A 21,148-nucleotide genomic window follows, 5' to 3' on the forward strand; every position below is an offset into this window, starting at 1 on the left:
CCATTTCTTTAAATGGATAATATTACAATGACAAGTTTCTTTTATGGTGCAGCACTTTATCAACATCACTCCACCCTACGTTTCCAACTCACAGTTAGGAATTACAGCAGAGCTCTTTCGGTCGCATGGTCGCTTGTTTTGTAATTCCAATTGATGTCCACTTCTTAATAGATGAGTTCAATTAAATCCCCACGGTGATCTTTACTTCTATTTATGAATATCTCGTCTTTCGTCCATGTATGGCGATAGTTGTTGCGGCCTCACTGGCAGATTATCGGAACATGTCTATTACGTATTGACTGTCATAATCAACAGCTTCTGCAATCTGATTGATGCAAGAAGATCTTGTCGATGACAAACTGATATCTACAGTTTTGTGTTAGATGTGTCTGAAGGCTTGAATAATTATATAAATCTGGTTCTATCATATGATTATTTTTAGTTCTACTGTACCAGTGAGTAATTGCAGTAACTTGGGTCAACCATACTGGGCCATATACATTCCTGGGTTGAGGTATTACATTTTTGTTAATTGTGCATGTATGGTAATGTAGTTTATTTTTCAAACATTTTGATGAGAAGGATGCCAATTATTGGTCCTTTGTGCTCTACCTGTTTGCACATTAGAGAAACAATTCAGGCATACCAGAACATCTTCTGATATGTGTCTGCTTTCAATAGATGAAATACAGTTCTATATATTTATCATAATACAAATGTACCACATAATTTATGATACCAGTATCTACATGTGCCTGTGTTCATGTCACTTATGATAAACAAATCTTAAGTATCTTTCGTAATTTGGATTTATTTTGTTACATGAAGTAATAAAACCAGGGAAAAATAAATTGTCCTTAAATAAACATATAACTTGCTACCATTTGATAATGAAGTACCTGTTTCACTCAAAATGTGCTTGTTAACAACAAATTTATTCTTAGTTTATCTTGCATTTTCATGTCATGTCATCAGAAATTTTATTCACAATCAGGCAGCTGATTTTACTGGCATTTAAATTATTAAGTACAGAAAAGATGTGTAATAATAGTAGGGTTCATGCCACACAGAGTATGGGCTAAGAGTTAAACTAATCTGGTATGTTTGCATATTGGATAGACCTAATTGTGTTCACAAACGAGAGGAAACGGTGGATAGCACAGGTTAAAGAACACCCAGACTTGTTAAGAATATACAAAAATCTTCAGTCATTTTAACTATGATTACTAAGTATAGTAACTAGGAAGATATACATGTTAGTTCTATGGTTATTAAACAACACCAAAACAAATTCATAAAGTGCAGATTGCAAAATAACAGGAAGTAGCACATTAGTGTATATTTTTTATCAAGAACAATTTTCATAGGTGTGCTCGCGTTGATTGTCATGTTGGAAATGGCATACCGAAATGAATAGTTATGAATATAATAGTAAATCGTCCAAATGAACATTGAATACAATGGCGTTTTTGGTGCTTAGCCCAGGCTAAGTGTTCACGCACACTTAGGACCTGGTCTTAAAAACAGGCCACTTAAAAATTGTACTTAGCATTTCTTAGTCCATGCTACATGTAAGTGTAACCTTTTCTTGGCACGGGATAAGGTATTTGACCTCTTAGCCCGTGCTGAGGAGCTGTGCATGAACACCACTAATAAAGGTTATCACGAGAATACCAAAAAGTATACACTCAGGTTGTATGGGATTGCAATACTGCCTTTGTGTGCATACTTGTACTTCCTCTGTTTTCACATAACATCGACCGTAGTATAATTCATTGTACATGTACCTGCAACGCAGAGATAGCTGTTGGGGTTATCATGTGCTTCTGGGTGTGTATATGTAAAGATTCCTACACCTCAGTACTTGCAAAGATATAATCTGGATTTAAAGAGTTTTCATAGTCCACTGTCAAACAAAAATGAAAGAAGCATTATATTCCTGAATCACAGATTTATTGAATATCAACCTCTCGTTTGCATTTGATCATTTACGATTATTTAAACTTTATTAAGGTGGTCTGAAATAAGTGTATTGTAATGTAAAGTTACTGTGAAATACTTTATTTTCGCTTGGAATTAATTTTCGCTATTTTCCCTGAAGGAATAATTCAGTGAAAATAAAATCCAGTGAAAATGCCTTTTTTTCTATATTTTACATTCAACTCATCAAAAATCAGTGAAAATAAATTCCGTACAAAACACACAAAATGTCTTTTCAGTGAAAATTAATTCCAGCGAAAATAAAGTATTTTACAGTATGTAAAAGATTTGAAACAACATTAGATCACCAATTTTTGATTAATGTTAAAATTAAAATTTTGACACCTAAATGCTATTGAATGTGTATGTCATGTTTCATTAGCCTTTACAGATCTGTAGTTACTATGGCAACAAGTGACCTTAATTAATTGTTGTATATTCATCATATTATATTTTGAAAGAGGAATGGGATAGTTTTGCATAAATGAGAAATTAACTCAGATACTTCAGTGCAGTATTCAGTAATTAATATTTTGTCGTTCAAAACATAATGTTGAATTGCGTATTTTTTGTGATTTAATGGAATTCGTGAAGACAAAACCAAGAAAGTCATTAACACTCTGTGTTGAATGACCCCAGAGAATTTTCACTGCTACAAAATTTCACGATTTGTACCGACTCGTGAAATTTGCGAAAGTCCATCTTTCTTGAAATTTGAAGTTGTGTACAGTAGATAATAAGGTACAATTGTGGACAATCTGATGATGTCACTGTTGAACTCTAGAATACACGTGTCACACATATAGTCAGTAATTCCACCATGTTGTGTTCTAGATAGAACACAAAATTCATCTAAGCTCTGCAATGCTTGTAACTCAGTGCTTAGCACTTATTGATCCTAATATATTACTATTAAACTGTTCATCCAAGGCCATTCGTGCAGTTAATATATTGCAGTTAATAACTTGACTGATTAATATCTAGTATTAATAAATATGACATTTATTATGCCAGTCAATTTGAGGACTGCGAAAACAACAACTGTATTTTATTTTCTGATTTTAACTGCACATGCAAACCAAGAAACGCTTTTACTGTTTACTGGCTCTTTCAAATATGATTTTTTTGACCGCAGATACACCTCTGTTGTTTACACATAAAGTGTATGCACTACTAATAGAACAAATATGGGCATGTAATTTATCATTGCTTTAGTTGATTTAGAATATGTAACTGTAATAGAAATCTGGTTGCTTGGCTAAAATTAATAATATTAGCGCCTGGTAATATAAATATGGGATAGTATAGACTAGCATATTTGTTACTGGTAGACATACCAGAATAAATATTTATTATAGATGGGTTATTAATACACATAATATTTGTAAACATTATTAATGAGCTAGACTTGTCTATGTTGACCTTGAACATTTTCAATACCTTGAATTACATGTATCTGGTTATTTGAAATTTCATGTTGCTGGTCCCATCCTATCTAGATTGAAGGGCTTCTGTGGTATGCAAATATAGTTTTACCGGTACTCATATTACATTGTTGTGTCTGTGTTATATATTAGCTATGTCTGTGTGTCAGTGTATTTACTGGGTAACTTATGATCTTTAGCATGCTGGTGTCCTCAAATCAATGTACTGTAAAATACTTTATTTTAGCTGGAATTAATTTTCGCTGAAAAAATTTTTGGCTGTTTTGTATGCAATTTATTTTCTTTGGTTGTTGATGAGTTGAATGTGAAATATAGGAAAAAAGTATATTCGCTAAATTTTATTTTCACTGATTCATTCCTTCAGCGAAAATGGCGCAAATTAATTCCAAGCGAAAATAAAGTATTTTACAGCAATTTTCTCGTTGATATTTCTCTTGGCTCCCCTCGAGTGTTCACTGACTTCAATTTAACATGTACAAGTTAAACTTTTATTTCTTCTCCATTGGAATATTGAATATGTTGTAAATGCGGTTTCAGTAAATTTTTTTTATCCAGCTTCTGTACAGACAGTCTAGTGCTCACATCAGTGTCTAGCGGTTCTGTGGCAACAACCTTGTATTCAGCTACAGCCCTTTCATGTACCTCAGAATCCTAATGTTTAATAAGCACCATGGAATTAATTGGAACTTACTGTAAAAGGATTAATTATTCACTGGGTTTCAATTTTGCTTATTTCGCTGACTGGAAAATGCGCTAAATTAAAACCCAGTGAATATGTAAAATTGAGCATAGAACACATTATCTAAATGATAAAACCGTGAATTTAAAACTCTGTGAATATGTCTGAAATGCTAAATCAGGGAAATTTAAACCCAGTGGAATATTAGTCATTTTACAATATTTTTTCTTGTGTGTGAATTATATAATTTCATTATTGGTTCATTCAAATAAAATGAACAGAGACATAATTTTTGCTATCGAGCATCGGCAGTTTTAGCAGGAATTACATGCACACAACGACAGTTTATTTAATGGAGCTTTGTATAAAGTATGCGAATCTGCCAAAAATAAAGCTATGACGTCCAGTTTACACAGGCGTCCAGATAAACATTCAAAAAACTAGGTAAAAAAAATATATAATGCAAGTTCAATATTTAATTAATTTAGATGCAATCAGAAATTGAAAATTACACAACTGAGACCTTTATTGATCTTACCAGTTTGCACTGACACAGGGCCATGCAGTTGTCTAATCAAAGATGTGAATTTACGCAGTAGGTCACTCATGACATTTATATATGGTAGTGATGACCGTTTCAACCATATAGTGTTAAAGTCATTCACGCTAAGCGATGTTTTCTGATCTGTATTGACTGAGCAAATGTTACGATAAATATGTATTATTTCGAAGTTGTGCTTATGTCGTGAGTGAAAAAAATGGAACCTCACGTTTTATTGAAATCGCTACTGGTATGATGTGTTGTTATCTCTCGTTTGGATCACCAGAGATGTAATTGGCGAAACGGAGATGAACAGAATTTCTGACGTAATTTATTGAACATACATGTACATCGAGGCAAGTCAATTTTAAATTCACTTGATAATGATTTCCGTGCTACATGTATGTTTGGCATAAAATGTTTTAGTGCAAATTAAAAGGACACAAATGAAAATCTTTTTTTTAAATATTTGGGTGTGTGAATTAATAGAGTTTCATTGTTTTCATCAGTATGCAAATTACATTCTGTTATAATGGTCATAGTGCTCCACGAAATAGCACATTTTGATGATCAGAATGCGGGCCGTATTTTATTTTTTCGTATATAATCACAAATATTAGTAGAATACAATTTTGACGATAGTTTACTAGTTTGGCAAGTTCAAGTGTACGTTCTTGTGAAGGTATGTTTTGAACAACCATGCAGGTCTTAAAAACGACTGTCAATCATAGATTTATTTAAATTAAAGTGTTAATTCAAACTGTTAGTGACAATGCAGCCTTTCATGGCCGACAATTGCATATGGAATATGTTAGCACTTAAGGATTGCACTTTCTAAAAATGTTGCTGTCGCAGTTGGGAATTTCATCCTTGCTATTAAAACACTGAAAATAGTAGTAGTACAGTATTAAATAAATAAATCTGTACTAGCAAAATTGTAATAAGAAATTTCATTAATGAGGCCTTCTTTCGATATTTTCGAAATTGTCCATCTCTCGGCTTCAGTTATAAAAAAAAATAAAAAACAAAACAATAAATCATGTAATAGTTGGCTTGGAAATTATTTTAATAATTATACTTACTACATACGTGTATGTATGATGTGCACATTCTATTAAATTTTTATAACCTTTGAGTATATATTAAATCAATGAGTTTTAAGTGTTACTGAGGTTGTGTGGTGACTGTTTTCCTGTACATGTAAACAACAGATTTTTTTGGGCGTATATTGCATATGTCTTGTGGTAATTTGATGAAACTCTTATTGAATAGTTATCATGTATGAAGTCATAACACTTACAAAAGATGTGCCTGTTATATAACAAGTGAAGCACATATAAGATCAATATATAGAAAAATGAAATATGGAATCTGTTTTTCTTTTTTCAAGGCTAGAGTTGAACCAGTAATTTATCCACTTGACGTAGTTCTTCCAGGCAATGTATAGGAAATCCTGCTCTGAATACTGTCAATACTGCTCTAGGAGATTAGAGTTTCTAGTCTTCTGAAGTGTCACTTTCAGTCGAAAATTCACTTAGAGTAATATGCTATATCTGTTACCTGATATAAATTTAAATCTCCTTTTTGTGGACAGTATGGATTTCCCTGTGTCTGTAACCTCTGACATGGAATAGATTTGAGAGTGTGAAATGTCAAATCACAAGGGATTTCATTAAGCAATTGCAATTAAATTATGTTACATATCAGCTATTATATCACTGTTTAATTATATATATAATGCTTTGTCAGAGACATCGGTAAATATTGTGATTTAGTTGGATAGTGTTATTTAATTTACGCAGATATAGTGGTTGCATGTACAAATAGAAGGTGGTATGGTATTTATATGTGACTGTTATTTTGATAGGGGTAATTATAAATGTCACCATTCAAGAAAGCCATTGTAATATTGCTGCACTGCTTAAAAAAAAAGGAATCAATGTGTTGATGTTGAGATTTGTTACCGGGGGGGGGGGGGGGGGGTATATTGAATTGATGGCCATTCCTAAACATTTTTAAAAAGTTAACAAGATATTGGTTAACCTCCAGAGTGAATTTTTGTCACCTTACACAAAAAACAAATCTTGAAATTGTTTTCATATATTTTTAAATTTTTTTATCAAGTTGTACCCGATGGAAAATTATGTTCATTTGGTTCAAAATTAAAAAAGAAATTATTGAAATATATATAAAAATGTTCACTGAAAAATTATGGTGTTCAAAAGGAACACCCACATTGCATGACCAATTTAATTAAAACAAATTTTTGTGATTTTTTTTTAAAACTCGAAATAATGAAACAATGTTACATTTTAAGAAATTAAATAAAAGTGGGATGCTGCCTATTTTTAAAGATACAGCAGTTTCAGTAATTTATCCTATGCTAATACATTGTACATGGGTGATAGAGGGTATTTTCATGTGTGTTCATTTTGAACCCACCCATGTTTGAAAAACTGTGTTAATCAGCCTTAAAAGGAAAAAAAAACAAAACAATACTGTGATTCTCTGTCTGCATTAAATATGCACGTGTACCTTGGAAAAAAAATCTCATGTGAAAACGAGGGAGTGCAAAGAACAGTTTTTTCCAATGTTAGTAAGTTAATGTTATTATAAAGCATTGTTAGCAGATCATTGATTCTAAAGACAGAATCTAAGAGCATGTTCAAACATAAGCTGCACGAGTCAAGACTTAATGGTTTGCTCAATATCCAACATTGAGCACAGGAAGCCTATATTGAAACAATTCACTACATGTCTCTATTCCATCTGAGCAGTGGTTGACTGAAAACTGTGAATTTGTTGCATTCAAATTTTCATTTCTAATATTTCACAAAATATGGACACACTATAAAACCAGTATTTCATACAGGGATTGGAATAGGGAATTTTTCCCAGCATGCACAGTATGCATGTTGGTTTTGAGAATTACCTGCACCAAGCTCAGATTAAAATGCATTGTTTATAAATATTGTTGGTGAAATATGTTAATTCATTGCCATCAGACTATGTAGCAGTAATCAGTTTGTGGTTGTGGAACCATATGGTTTTGTATAGTGTATGGGGGTGGGGGGGATGGGTCATCACAACGAAGACACTGAAATTACACAGCCTATCATATCTATGCTATATCTGCAGTTATGGATAAGTGAATGATGCAGTCAGTGACACACACATGACTTAAGGAGTTTTTAATTTTTTGAAAAAATGGCTTGTATGGCTTAAATTTGTTAAGTTTTTTTACATTTATAATGTGCACATCATGTTTCACCCCCCCCCCCCCCCGATACAGAGATTGAAAAACACCATTCACAGCACAATGTGCACCTATGTATTTCAAATTCTGTCAGAATGCAAACACATTTTGTATTAACTTGGTCACTATAACTTTAATGTACATGGAGCTAATTTATATCTAATTACAAACGCTAACCTTTATAAATAAGAGATTAATTTGACTTTGGTTAGGGACGGTCAAGCAGAAGCTCAGAAAACATGTTGTTTTCGTTTAAGTCTGGATACCTGCTTATAAACAAAATTTTAACAGTATGAAATAATCAACAGCTTGCACAAAGTTTATGTAAATGCTACATTTCTGTTATTGATGGCCGTCGTGTGTGTGGGGATTATGTATTTGACACAAAACCTGATAGATTTTGCTACCCTGTTGATTTTAACTAATGTATATTTTATTAAAATCTTCGTGCAATGTTATCTACCGGTACGTGCTTATTGCTCTGTATTTTCTTCTGTACAGTGTATGTTTACATTTTATCGACAAGTGCGAAATTGAAGTTCGTCGAAAACCTCGTCCCCTAAAAAAGATACGTTTTCTTAGCTCCTTTGACAATGCTAAATCATCTCTTATTTTTTGCAAAACAATGGTAACAATTCACCAAGAAAAAAGGGTGCCTTTTAAACTTCTTTATTTACATATACATGTACGAGGGTAAAAACCCCAAGAAACCACCTTGCTCACTTACATCCTAAGGTTTCTCTGCAGAGCTGATCGTATATAGCTGGTCACTGGTTGCTTTGCTTTGACTGAATTATTGGGAAGAGTCTGTTCATAATCCTTTTTTTTCAGCTGATTTGTTTGTGTGTGTCACCAGCAATTGTCACCAGCTGTAACACATGTTGCAGAGCTTGGGATGTGAGTATTATTTATGTTAGTTGGTACATGTGCCAAATGACTTGTCCTTTTATTTGTGGCACATGCATGCCTCTGGGAGTGTGACCCTACCGGTAATTACCAGTATTCGCATACCAGAATCATCCAACATGTATGATAACAAGTTCTGCATTCTCCACAACTGTCTGTAGCTGTCTATTTATTTATAAATTTTGATTGATATGTTTAATTTACTTCTTTAATTTATTAGTGCATGTGTACTTAAAAGCAGTCATATAAATAATATAATACAATATAATATAATTTTATTTATTTATTTATTTATTTATTTATTTATTTATTTATTTATTTATTTATTTATTTATTTATTTATTTATTTATTTATTTAGTTAGTTAGTTAGTTAGTTAGTTAGTTAGTTAGTTAGTTAGTTAGTTAGTTAGTTAGTTAGTTAGTTAGTTAGTTAGTTAGTTAGTTAGTTAGTTAGTTAGTTAGTTAGTTAGTTAGTTAGTTAGTTAGTTAGTTAGTTAGTTAGTTAGTTAGTTAGTTAGTTAGTTAGTTAGTTAGTTAGTTAGTTAGTTAGTTAGTTAGTTAGTTAGTTAGTTAGTTAGTTAGTTAGTTAGTTAGTTAGTTAGTTAGTTAGTTAGTTAGTTAGTTAGTTAGTTAGTTAGTTAGTTAGTTAGTTAGTTAGTTAGTTAGTTAGTTAGTTAGTTAGTTAGTTAGTTAGTTAGTTAGTTAGTTAGTTAGTTAGTTAGTTAGTTAGTTAGTTAGTTAGTTAGTTAGTTAGTTAGTTAGTTAGTTAGTTAGTTAGTTAGTTAGTTAGTTAGTTAGTTAGTTAGTTAGTTAGTTAGTTAGTTAGTTAGTTAGTTAGTTAGTTAGTTAGTTAGTTAGTTAGTTAGTTAGTTAGTTAGTTAGTTAGTTAGTTAGTTAGTTAGTTAGTTAGTTAGTTAGTTAGTTAGTTAGTTAGTTAGTTAGTTAGTTAGTTAGTTAGTTAGTTAGTTAGTTAGTTAGTTAGTTAGTTAGTTAGTTAGTTAGTTAGTTAGTTAGTTAGTTAGTTAGTTAGTTAGTTAGTTAGTTAGTTAGTTAGTTAGTTAGTTAGTTAGTTAGTTAGTTATTTAGTTATTTATTTAGTTATTTAGTTATTTAGTTATTTAGTTATTTAGTTATTTTGTTATTTACTTCCTTTAGGGAGTGAGAAAATGACAATATGGTTACTGATAATAGTAAAAGTATACAGTATTAATACACCAAAAGAAGGAAGGAATAAAAATAAACTAATCTACAAAAACGGAATATTAATAAAAAAAACAAAACAACCTAAAACAACTCCTAAAAGGAAGATGCATGTAATTTCTGTATTTGTTGCCCAATTTCAAAGCACTTGTTGATATACTGCTACCTGGATGACAATACTATCATTATTTAACAGTGCAGTGAACTGTACTTCAGGAGGCAGCTGTGTATCAAACAGAACACTGCGTCTATTTCTGTATTTGGGACACTCCACCATAGGATGAAATTCATTTTCAATGGTACCTTGGTTATACATGTCACAAACCCTGTTATTGAGTTGAGTACAATTGTGATGGCCTGTTTCAATCTTGAGGGCATTGTCACTCAGACGGAAAACTTGGCCAGTCTAGTTCTCAAATCAATGTTCTTGATATTGATGGGATATGGTTTCATACTGATATAGAATTTAAATATTCTGAGCTTGTTTTAAATAGTTTCTGGTAACTATAACACTCTGAGCGCTGAGGTCAACTTCTGTCACCACTCATAAATATTAAATCTACATAATTTTTCCAAAGTTTCGATCAAAATATGTCCTTTTGGTCCAAAATTATCAAATATTATTCTAGTCTTTCTTTACATAATGTTAAATGTTGATTTTAGATTTTTGGAAGCCCGATGTACAACAACATTGCTCGACAATGGTGGCCCACAGCTCTGATTGTGAAATTGACAACTTCGACTACTGTTTCAGTGAGGAGGTATCCGGATTTAAATGAAATTTTTTTCTAAATTGCTGCATTTAGGTCTACATGTTGCACGCTATTTTATGACATTTACCGTAGTTGTCCTATCAAGCGCCCAGGATTGTGAACAAGGAAAATTGACAAAAATAGGGGTGGGCGTTTGCTCGGGCATGGGCGCTTACTTGGACAACTACGGTATTTATGGTTAGAGAATAGGTCCAGCATGCAACAGAACCAGGAAATGACTGCCCTCTAGTGGCCACTTTTCAGTGTTCGTTGTCATGCAAAATCTGACGACAATACATGTAGATTGGATTATTGGAATATTATTTTATTTGGCCTAGATGTTCCTACATGTACGATACGGGTGGTAAATTGTGTTGCCAACAAATCAATTAGATGATTATTTAATTCTAGTATAAATAGTTGTAGTAAATTTGCAGGCGTGTATTTTTAGTGTACATGTAATTAGGTCATTTTGTAGTTTTATTCTATGCTTAAGATGCATCACGTATTTTAACAAGGTTCTGTCATTTCTAGGTTTTTTACTTGTATTTAATTATAATGATCAGAAGGTGTAAAAAAAATGTCGTTGTTGTTGTCGTTAACAATTTGTTGTGACTATAATAACTTAAAGTGCCTGTGCAATGCCCACCCTCACGTTTCCCATTTTAGATCTGTGTCCCACTGAAATGGGCAGTTATTGATTTTTTTTGCTGAAAATGATTACTCGTATCCAAGTAAATTTGGGATATTTCTCGTGTTGTAGCCACGCCCACCTATTCTGAAACGGTCGACTGTTTCCGGATTTCCGACTCTCGCAGAAAGTGCGCCACCAAATGCCAAAATGTGAGAGGACGTCCTACCCCTGAGCCGTTATAACACTGGTCATTCAGTATACTTTTAAACGATATACATTTTTCGGTCGGCTTTTTTTTGTCTTTTTTTTTTGTCTATTTTATTTTTTTGAGAGAGTTTTTAGATGTTGTGTTGTGGGCAGTTGCAGTGAAACGTATAGTCATAGTGTAAGTATTCACACGTTTCTAATCGATCCGAAAGTGCGACATCAGTGGACGAAAGCCACTTAACCTCAGCTTCTTTTTTTTGGAAAAACTGTTCTCGTCCATGAAAAAAAAAAACTAGGTTTAAAGAGAAACGCAGACAACATAAACCTGGCGCAACACTTTTGGAAGAAATAGATTATGGACCAGCCCATGATCACCGAGGCGGATTTCAGAAGAGAGAGAGAGAGACTGCAAGTGTTTCAAATGAGTTGACTTTTTTGCGATCCTAATTATCGTTTTATAGAGACCATTTAGTCCCTGTTAAGTAAAGAGTAGCAATAATTTTGACAATGACACAAAAACAAAGCGTCGGACAAACAGGAAATTACACAGCCCTTACACACTGCTAATTGTTTTCATTTTCGAAGGCTAAAAGTTTCTGAATTGTTTGGTGATTGGTGTTGAATGTCGAATTCACACCTCTGTTCTTTTTTTACCTCCATGCTTGCAGCTTGATCTGCGTAATAATTTATGAAATAAGAATCCTGGCTTGGTCAATGTGTTTCCACCAAATAAAGTTTTAATACGATGTTATAATTATGACAATCACGCCATGGATCAAGCTAACTCGAATATACTCTGAATTTATCTGTATGTGTGTCGATCTCGATTATTTTTTGTTATCCAATTAAACGCCGCTTTTAACGCACTTGCCCTCGCCGTGACCCGACGCGATCACCTATTTCAACAAAATGTAAATTTATTTCTACGCGGCTGTCATTTATTTAGTAACTTTGATTTGTCGTTTTTTTTAATTATTTTATAGTGATCACTATAGTCTAATGTTTAGAATGTCAAAATATGTTCTCTTTTATTTTAATTTTGAAAGTTTTACTCAGACGATCGATGAAATAAAACAGTGTAGTGACGTGCCTCGTAACCTGCTAAATAACGAGATAATTCCGACGTCAAATTCTATTTTGTCCAGCAACAGTGTACAAACGTGCGCCAGTGTCGGTGACGATCATGCTGACCAGCTACACCAGAACGGACATATTTCGCATCTAACTCAACCCCATGCAACAAAAATTGATACTATGTGTTCATTATGGTCCATTCTTCCTCGACGAACAAGTACATAAGTGACAATATAGTCAAAGACGAGAAAACTGCACAGGAAATTTGCCTTATTTACACGTATCGGCAATGCAAGCTGCCATGCGACTTCCCTTTCTGACGTCACAAGGGGAATTTCGGTATGCAAATGAGAAGCTAATGAGGAGCCTCGTTTTAAAATACACAAAAATAAAGTTGCCGTAGACTGAGTTTAAAACATATTTTTTCACTTAAAAAAATAATTTATGCTTAGAAACATAAAAATTAATAATATTTATGTATCAATTGACAATTTTGGGCGTGAAAATAGCAGCCATTTCACAGGCACTTTAAGTAATTTTTACTCATTTATTCACAAGATTAGCCATATTATCAGATGCCTTACGTCAAAATAGCTGTCAGCTCGGTGTGGCTTCATTGTAGCCTTTACTGTAACATGGCATTGAGTGAAGTAAAGAAGGTGTATCAAGTAAAGAAGGTCATGATAACTTTTTGCCAATAGAGATGAGCACTTGTTAGTCCCCGTTCGGATGCAGTAGAACGGCCGACTGGTGGCCATTTGGTGGCCGACTGGTGGCCATTTTGTTTTAATGAATGTGGTTCTAGTGCCATATCTCTGACTTGCTTTGACTGATTGTGTTCAAATTTTATACATTCATTATACATGTTTTCAAAATGGTTGATTTTGTTTTAATTTATGCTGTTCCAGAGCAATATCTCTCAATACTCGTTTGACGATCAAATACAAATGTCAATCATTTTAATGTTAAACAATCATCATAATCATAATTCTGACATGTTTATATTCCAGCTATATTACTATAATTTTTTATAAACAAAACTATATATCTTAAACGGGACTGTGCCATACTGTGGTGTCTGTTATTTGCTGTAGAGTTGATTTCAATTGTTATGACAGCCTGTTTGTGTTACTAAATGGGCAGAGCATTGATTTTTTTCACCATAAGGTACCAAAATTGAGTAGAATACTGTACAAGAAGAAATATTCACTTTGTTAAATTTTAGAGGTTTTTGCGTCGCAGATATTCACTGTTTTTAAAATTGCATACTTTTTAATTTGTTCTTAATTCCTAAAATTCCTAAAATATACTTGTTCACATCCCACATCATTTTCTGAAACTGTTAAGCCCATTTTGATAATTTTAAACTTCTTTTTTCATTCAATTGAGAAATTTTGTATTTGAATGAGATTTATTTCTAATTTCAATAAATCCATGTGCTTTCATACCACTCTAGTGAAGTGGTTCTGTTCAACATATGTTCAAATTTGATTTTAAATTGTAATTTTCATCTGTTGAATATGCTTGATTGAATCTAAGCTATTTGTACTATTATGGTGTTTTTGAATTATTTTTGTTGTATTAGTACGTGCGTACACATGCATAATTTATTATTTCTGTGTCTAATGGATTGTTTTGTTAGTTCACCGAGTCACTAATGCCACTTCCCCTTCCGTCTTCCATATTTCATACTTTGCCCTGAGAGATTTGATTTACCAGGAAATGAATCAACATTTGACGGTTCCCAGTCATTGGTTGATGATATCGCATAATTTAGAGTGTTTACAAATTACTATTAATAGATTTATACGCTTAATGTGATTGCAAGGGATATAAGTTGAGTCGCTTGTTTGTGAATATCTTGTGTTCTATCAGTTACATGTAAATATCAATATATGTCATCGTATGCTGATTAACTGACATTAAAATTCTGTATAAGCATGTGTTTTGTTCTGTCGCACTGTATTGTTTACACAAATTGACCACTGGCCTGTGAAAAAAAACATTTTTCGTTAATTTCTTAAAATGTTATGTGTCATCTTCTTGTAAGCCTGTTAAAACCGTTCACAATTGGATTAAAAAATAGATTAATAATACCACAACACCATGTTGTCCCATGATTCCATAGTACAATCCCAAGGAATGACAACTTGAATTGTGCTTCTGGAATTACTAGCTCTATTTCCTGATGTTTGACAAACGTACATTTATCCTAAATGTGGACATTAGATCATTCCGTCTAACAGGTTGTTTCTTGGGGTGTGCCAGCTTACTTATTTAAACAAATATAATGTCATTTTATTTGTTCAAATATGACAGGAAAATGTCCCACCCCCTCAATGTACCCGCATGTACATGTATGGAGATAGGACACAGTTACTGCACATAAGACATACAAGGTACTGTGTGTAGCCTTAATTCTGATTGCTTTGTTGTTGGATCTAATATGTCTCTATCTCAAAGGAACGTAATATATCTCTGCTCATACAGAGGTATTATAGCTGGAAATCGTCAAAAGGATAGTTTTATTGTAAGCAATTTGATGCCGGTAACGTGGACGAATGAGACAAGGTCATTTCGTTAAAATTTAACTCGCTTCATTATCATTTTAATGTGCAGTACTATGTACATGTAGAATAACATCTGCCTCACATTTTTCTGGGAAAACAGGTAAAATGATTGTGTCTTGATTTAAATTTAGGTTATTTATTAATTGTTTTGATGATACCATTAACATAACTGAAAACTTAAAAATTAATAATAATTCCGTCATGGTAGAAATTTGGATGTTTAGACAGAGTATAAATGACCGGGAATTCTTATTAATTCACTCAAAGTTCAAAGTTTAGTTCTTATCTACCTCTATTTATATTTTGATGTTATAAAGAGTCTGTCTGTATGAAAAAATACAAATGATGAATTCACGAAAGATGCATCAGATGACAGACCAAAAACTTGGCTATTGTTTTTACGAAAGTTGGATGATTGGTTGAAAGGTCAACATTGGGTGTCTCCATTGCATCATTGTTTGGGGAATATAAATAATACAAGTTTAATGTTTCCCACATAATACAGTAACAGTGAGCTTATCCAAACACAGTGTTGATTGATTATTATCCTACTCCAATAATGACCACCGGTCTCTCAGATCCAGACAGTGTAATCTTTCTTCCCATCCCGATGTCTTTCCATGTTACATGTATGCTCTACCAACATTTGGAGAGGAGAGGAGTTGCATGACTCAATTGGCTGAAAAAAACATTCTCATTTGCACAAAATGATATTCATGCTTTGTTGAGTGGAGCTTACCATATGAGTAATTATCCGCTGGCATCAGTCGTTGTTTGTGTAAACTTTTTAGCTTTGCTGTCGACTTTTTTGAGCGAAGCTTATCATATGAGTGATTGTCTGTCGGCGTCGTCGTCCATGTCAACTTTTACTTTTTTGACTACTTCTTGAAAACTACAATTCTTATTGCTTTGATACTTGGTGTATATGTACCTTGGGCAGACCTCTCTTAGACTTTTGCATTTCGTGATATCTTTAATTCTCTAATTTTGATGAATATTTTTGTCGTTTTTGGTAAAAAGTGATATTTTTGACTTGTTGAAAACAGCAAGTGTGATTGCTTTGACACTATAAATATAGGGACCTTAGGTAGACCTTTTTCAGATTTGTTCATTTTCTAATGATATCGTCAATTCTTTAATTGAAATATGCATTGCTAACAGCGGAGCTATCTCAGCCGAGATACTGTTTGTTTTGATCAAAATTTAGCAAAACACAGGTTTATTCTTTAATGTGATCATAGCAAGTTACCAAATTTGTAGAAAATGCATATATTTCTTCCTAGTGCTATTGCTTAAAATTGTGCATAATGTTTTCAACATTTACCAACTTTTACCTGTGACAAATAACCTAATTAGTTTGCATTTCGAGAAATCACTGTGTTTGTGCAAGCGTAGTTTTAAATGGAACAAATTGACTCAACAATCGACTGGTTGTCGGTTCAATTGTTTTGCAATTTGCTATTTTAGGACCTGTATGTTTCTATGTACATTGTAATGTCTCTAAGTTTCTTTGAGGATTATTTCGTAAAGAAATTGCTGAAATGTTTTCATGTATTCATAAAATGACGTTATTGTGTTGAATAACTGAATTTGAAATGTTCCATCCAGATTGGATGGCCCCCTGTCGTGCCAATCCCCCAATACCCCCTAGTAAATGTATATTGCTGGCTTACTACTTAATTCTGAATTAATTATAAATAATCGTTGATGACTTGTGTGTATTTTCCTTTTTTCATGTCTTTATTCTCGAGATTGACAAACATCAAGGCAAGAAATCACATCTGTTCATACATTTTTGAAATGCATGCTTGATTGTTCCTGTCATGGCCCAATGTCACAAAGCAACGTGTGTTACATCCTACAATACTACTAGCGTTCAGGCCTTATTCACATAGGGTTAGGGTTAGGGCCTTTCACTTGTAACAAACCAAAGCCAAGCATTCAGAATATTTCACAAATATCAAATATTAACGCCAGACTACGGCTGGACACAGCAACAAACTCCACTTCAGTTATCTTAACCGTGGCTAGAATATACCACTAATCCCGTTGCAATTATTTATAGATTAGAATGGATTGTGGCACAATACGCTAACACAATTGGAATGTTGCTCCTTAATTAATCATGTACATTCAAATATATCAGTATAAATCAGTTCAGTTCCTGGAAAAAAGTCAGTTTTCACAGGAAATCTAAATACCTGTAACCATGTGCCGGTAGGTGTGGTAATATCAGATATACAGGATTTGAGTTATCAAACGTTTGGCTCTAGCGATATTCACGTACTTGAAACTGGCGATGTTAGTGTACTTTTAGCTCAGAAGTGAAGGAGTTGGTCGATGAACACACAAATATACGCTTCTTGTTGAAGTAGTTACTGAACTTGAACGAATGTAGCGACACTACATATTGGTCAGATCTCGTGCTGGCCATGCGGTAATGAGTCACCGCGACGTAGTTCAACAACCTCTTGTATGACTCCTTAGTCTACCTAATGAGCGTTCATGCTCCCAAATTTACACAACTTTAACTAATACCCAGTACAAAACTGAAACCATACAAGTTACGATAAAAATTACCACTCTTGACGTTCAAAAAAAATAGAAATACACATAAATATGTCATACCCTCCCCCCTTTATAAAGAAACATTTACTTAGTCGATCAATACAAAATCTTTTTAACAATGGTTATTTGCACTTTTTTTTAAAAATCATTTTAATCTTTTTGCTATTTATATAGATTTTCAATAATTTTTAGTATATTTTTGTCTTTGGTACATAATTTATTATTCTCAAACACTGACTTAAACTTTACATATACACTTTCTGACTCCTATATTTGTCTAATGCCCAAGACTGGACTGGACGTCAGCGCACACATTGTCTGCTCCACGAAAATGTTTAATATTAAAATTATACTCTTGCAGCAACTCCAACCTAACAACCGCCCATCCTTCATTTTGTTTAGGAAAACTAAATGTATATAGAAATGTATATTCTCTAATTAAGCCAAACTTTTTGGATTCCTGGTTTTCCAGCCTCAAGTTCTATTTTTAGCTCCGCTGTCGACAAAGTCGACACAGTGGAGCTGTTCATATTACTGATTGTCTGTCGTCATTCGGCGACCGTCATCGTCAACTTTACAATTTCAACTTCTTCTTTGAAACCGCAAGTCAGAATGTTTTCAAATTTGATATGCAAGTAACTTGGATGGTTCTTTCTCAGATTTGTTCATTTCATGTCAAAATCCCTAATTCTCTATTTTTAGTGAATATTTTTGTCATTACAAGTCTGATTACTTTGATATTACATATGTAAGTACTACATGTGGACCTCTCTCTGATTTGTTCATTTTGTGATGATATCTTTAATTCTCTAATTTTGATGAATATTTTTGTCATTTTTGGTAAAAAGTGATATTTTCAACTTCTTGTTAAAAACTGTAAGTCCGATTGTTTTGATACTATACATATTGTTCATTTTATAATGATATCTTCAGTTTTTAATTGAAATGTGCATTGCTAACAGCGAAGCTATCTCATTCCCTGATATTTATTATATGCAGTTGGCATGACCTTAAACATATTTGTTGGCATGAAACATAAAAGTTGAACATAATAAAATAATTTGGCATTTCCCATACAGGTAATTACTACATGTATATTGAAAAATTTGTGAGCTGCCTGTTCTTGATCTAATCGGTTTAATCATCTTACGTGCCTTATGTTACTGAATGCAGATGATCTTGGGGCATGACTTGCGTGAAATGTGTTCTACTGGTAATTTATGGTTGTTATCTCTCACTATATAAATATATGTATTATGGCTACAGTGAAAATAACATGTCTGAATGTATAAAAAGACTATCTTGAGAATACCTCAATGCATGCATGGAAGCAGTATGAGATGAACTTCGTTCGCCTTTGTATCTTATTACTCATTTCCGCCAAGATTGACTATAGGTTCATGCGAATAGAATAGGGATCTAAGATATCATTCATCAATTTTCTTTTATTATATTTTCATATTGCTATTGCTATAGACACAAAGACCAACCATTCTTATTTTTAATCTATCTATCTACATGTATCTTAATAGCCGAGACTGGCTGTTTTTATGATTTGACATTAATGGTATACATACAATGTACATACATTGGTGCACGTTTTGATGACCTGTGACTAACTGGTGGCTCTTTTTTGTCTTTGAATACATCATTGACTGTTCCAGGCATGTTGTGATTGATTTTATTAAGAGAAGAAACATCTCACATGATGGAGTACTGATGCCTGCAGGTTTGTTTTGTGGCTGATTAAAAACGGCTGACTGGTGGCCATGTTAGTGTTTACCATATCTGATTTAGTTATCAATAAAGTTATCTCTAACTAGTGGTTAACACGTTATCAAACTAAATTCTCAGCCAACATTTTATTATAATATATATTTTTCGTTGTTTATAATTGACACAATCACTAAAAACTGGTCAGAGGCTACGTCATTGCTTTTTATTAGTCCCTGTTCGGACGAAGTCCGAAAACGGGGACTTATAATTCGGTCTCCGTGCGTCCATATGTCCGTGCGTCCGTCCGGAGTCATATCTCAGAGTCCCGTGGACCGATTCCGTATATTCTTTGCATGTGCCTAGTACTTTATGTGGGACATATGCACATGCAGTGGTTTAGCGATTCGATTCAAAATGGCCGACTGGCAGCCATCTTGTTTTTTGAAAATGTTGTATTTTGGACATGCTTTGTCAGTTTTCATTCAAACTTGGTACATAGATTATACATGTTAGGATACATGTCCATGATGGATCAAAGATGGTCGACTGGCAGGCATCTTGTTTTTGTTTTTTTATGCGGTATCTTGGACGTGCTCTGTCAGTTTTCATTCAAATTTGGCACATACATGTACTTTATACATGTTAGGATGCATATCCATGACAATTTGTTTCAAAATCTGGTCAAGGATGGCCGATTGACAGCCATCTGACTTTTTGGCCTTACTACTATATTTCCACAATTTATGTACCATTTTCATTCGTATTTGGCACATACATCATACATACCAGTGTGTTTCATAATCAGATCAAAGATGGCTGAATAACGGCTGTTTTTATTTTGGCCATATTACTATGACACGAAACACGTGTTTTGATGTAAATAAACAATCTGTTGTATACGCCACTTGGAACTCAAGTTTCAAGGACACGCTCGCGACAACCCCTCCGCTTTAATATGACGAGCACAAAGAGAACTTAACGGGGACTGTGTCATTTTCAATGACTTGTATTTTTAGCTCCGCTGTCGACTTTGTCGAGCGGAGCTTATCATATGAGTGATTGTCCGTCGTTGTCGTCGTCCGTCGTCGTCGTCCGTGTCAATGTTTTACTTTTTCGACTTCTTCTTGAAAACTACAAGCCTGAATGTTTTGATACTTGGTGTATATGTACCTTGGGTAGACCTCTCTTAGGTTTGTTCATTTCATGATTATATCTTCAATTCTCTAATTTTGGTGAATATTTTTGTCATTTTTGGTAAAAAGTGATATTTTCGACTTCTTGTTAAAAACCGCAAGTGCAATTGCTTTGATATTACATATATAGGTACTACATGTGGACTGCTGTCAGATTTGTTCATTTTGTATTGATATCTTTAATTCTCTAATTTTGGTGAATATTTTTGTCATTTTTGGTAAAAAGTGATATTTTCGACTTCTTGTTAAAAACCGCAAGTGCAATTGCTTTGATATTACATATATAGGTACTACATGTGGACTGCTGTCAGATTTGTTCATTTTGTATTGATATCTTTAATTCTCTAATTTTGGTGAATATTTTTGTCATTTTTGGTAAAGTGATATTTTCGACTTCTTGTTAAAAACCGCAAGTCCAATTGCTTT

The 21,148-nt window shown here is 33.3% G+C and overlaps 1 protein-coding gene across 1 annotated transcript in view; it reads left to right on the forward strand.

The window, feature by feature from the left end:
* Positions 1–21,148, forward strand: part of LOC100366358 (C-myc promoter-binding protein) — a 77,835-nt gene that overhangs the window by 1,737 nt on the left and 54,950 nt on the right. The window lies entirely within an intron of this gene.

The sequence above is a fragment of the Saccoglossus kowalevskii genome, chromosome 13 (assembly GCF_978046115.1).
Source record: "Saccoglossus kowalevskii chromosome 13, keSacKowa6.1, whole genome shotgun sequence".
NCBI lineage: Eukaryota > Metazoa > Hemichordata > Enteropneusta > Harrimaniidae > Saccoglossus > Saccoglossus kowalevskii.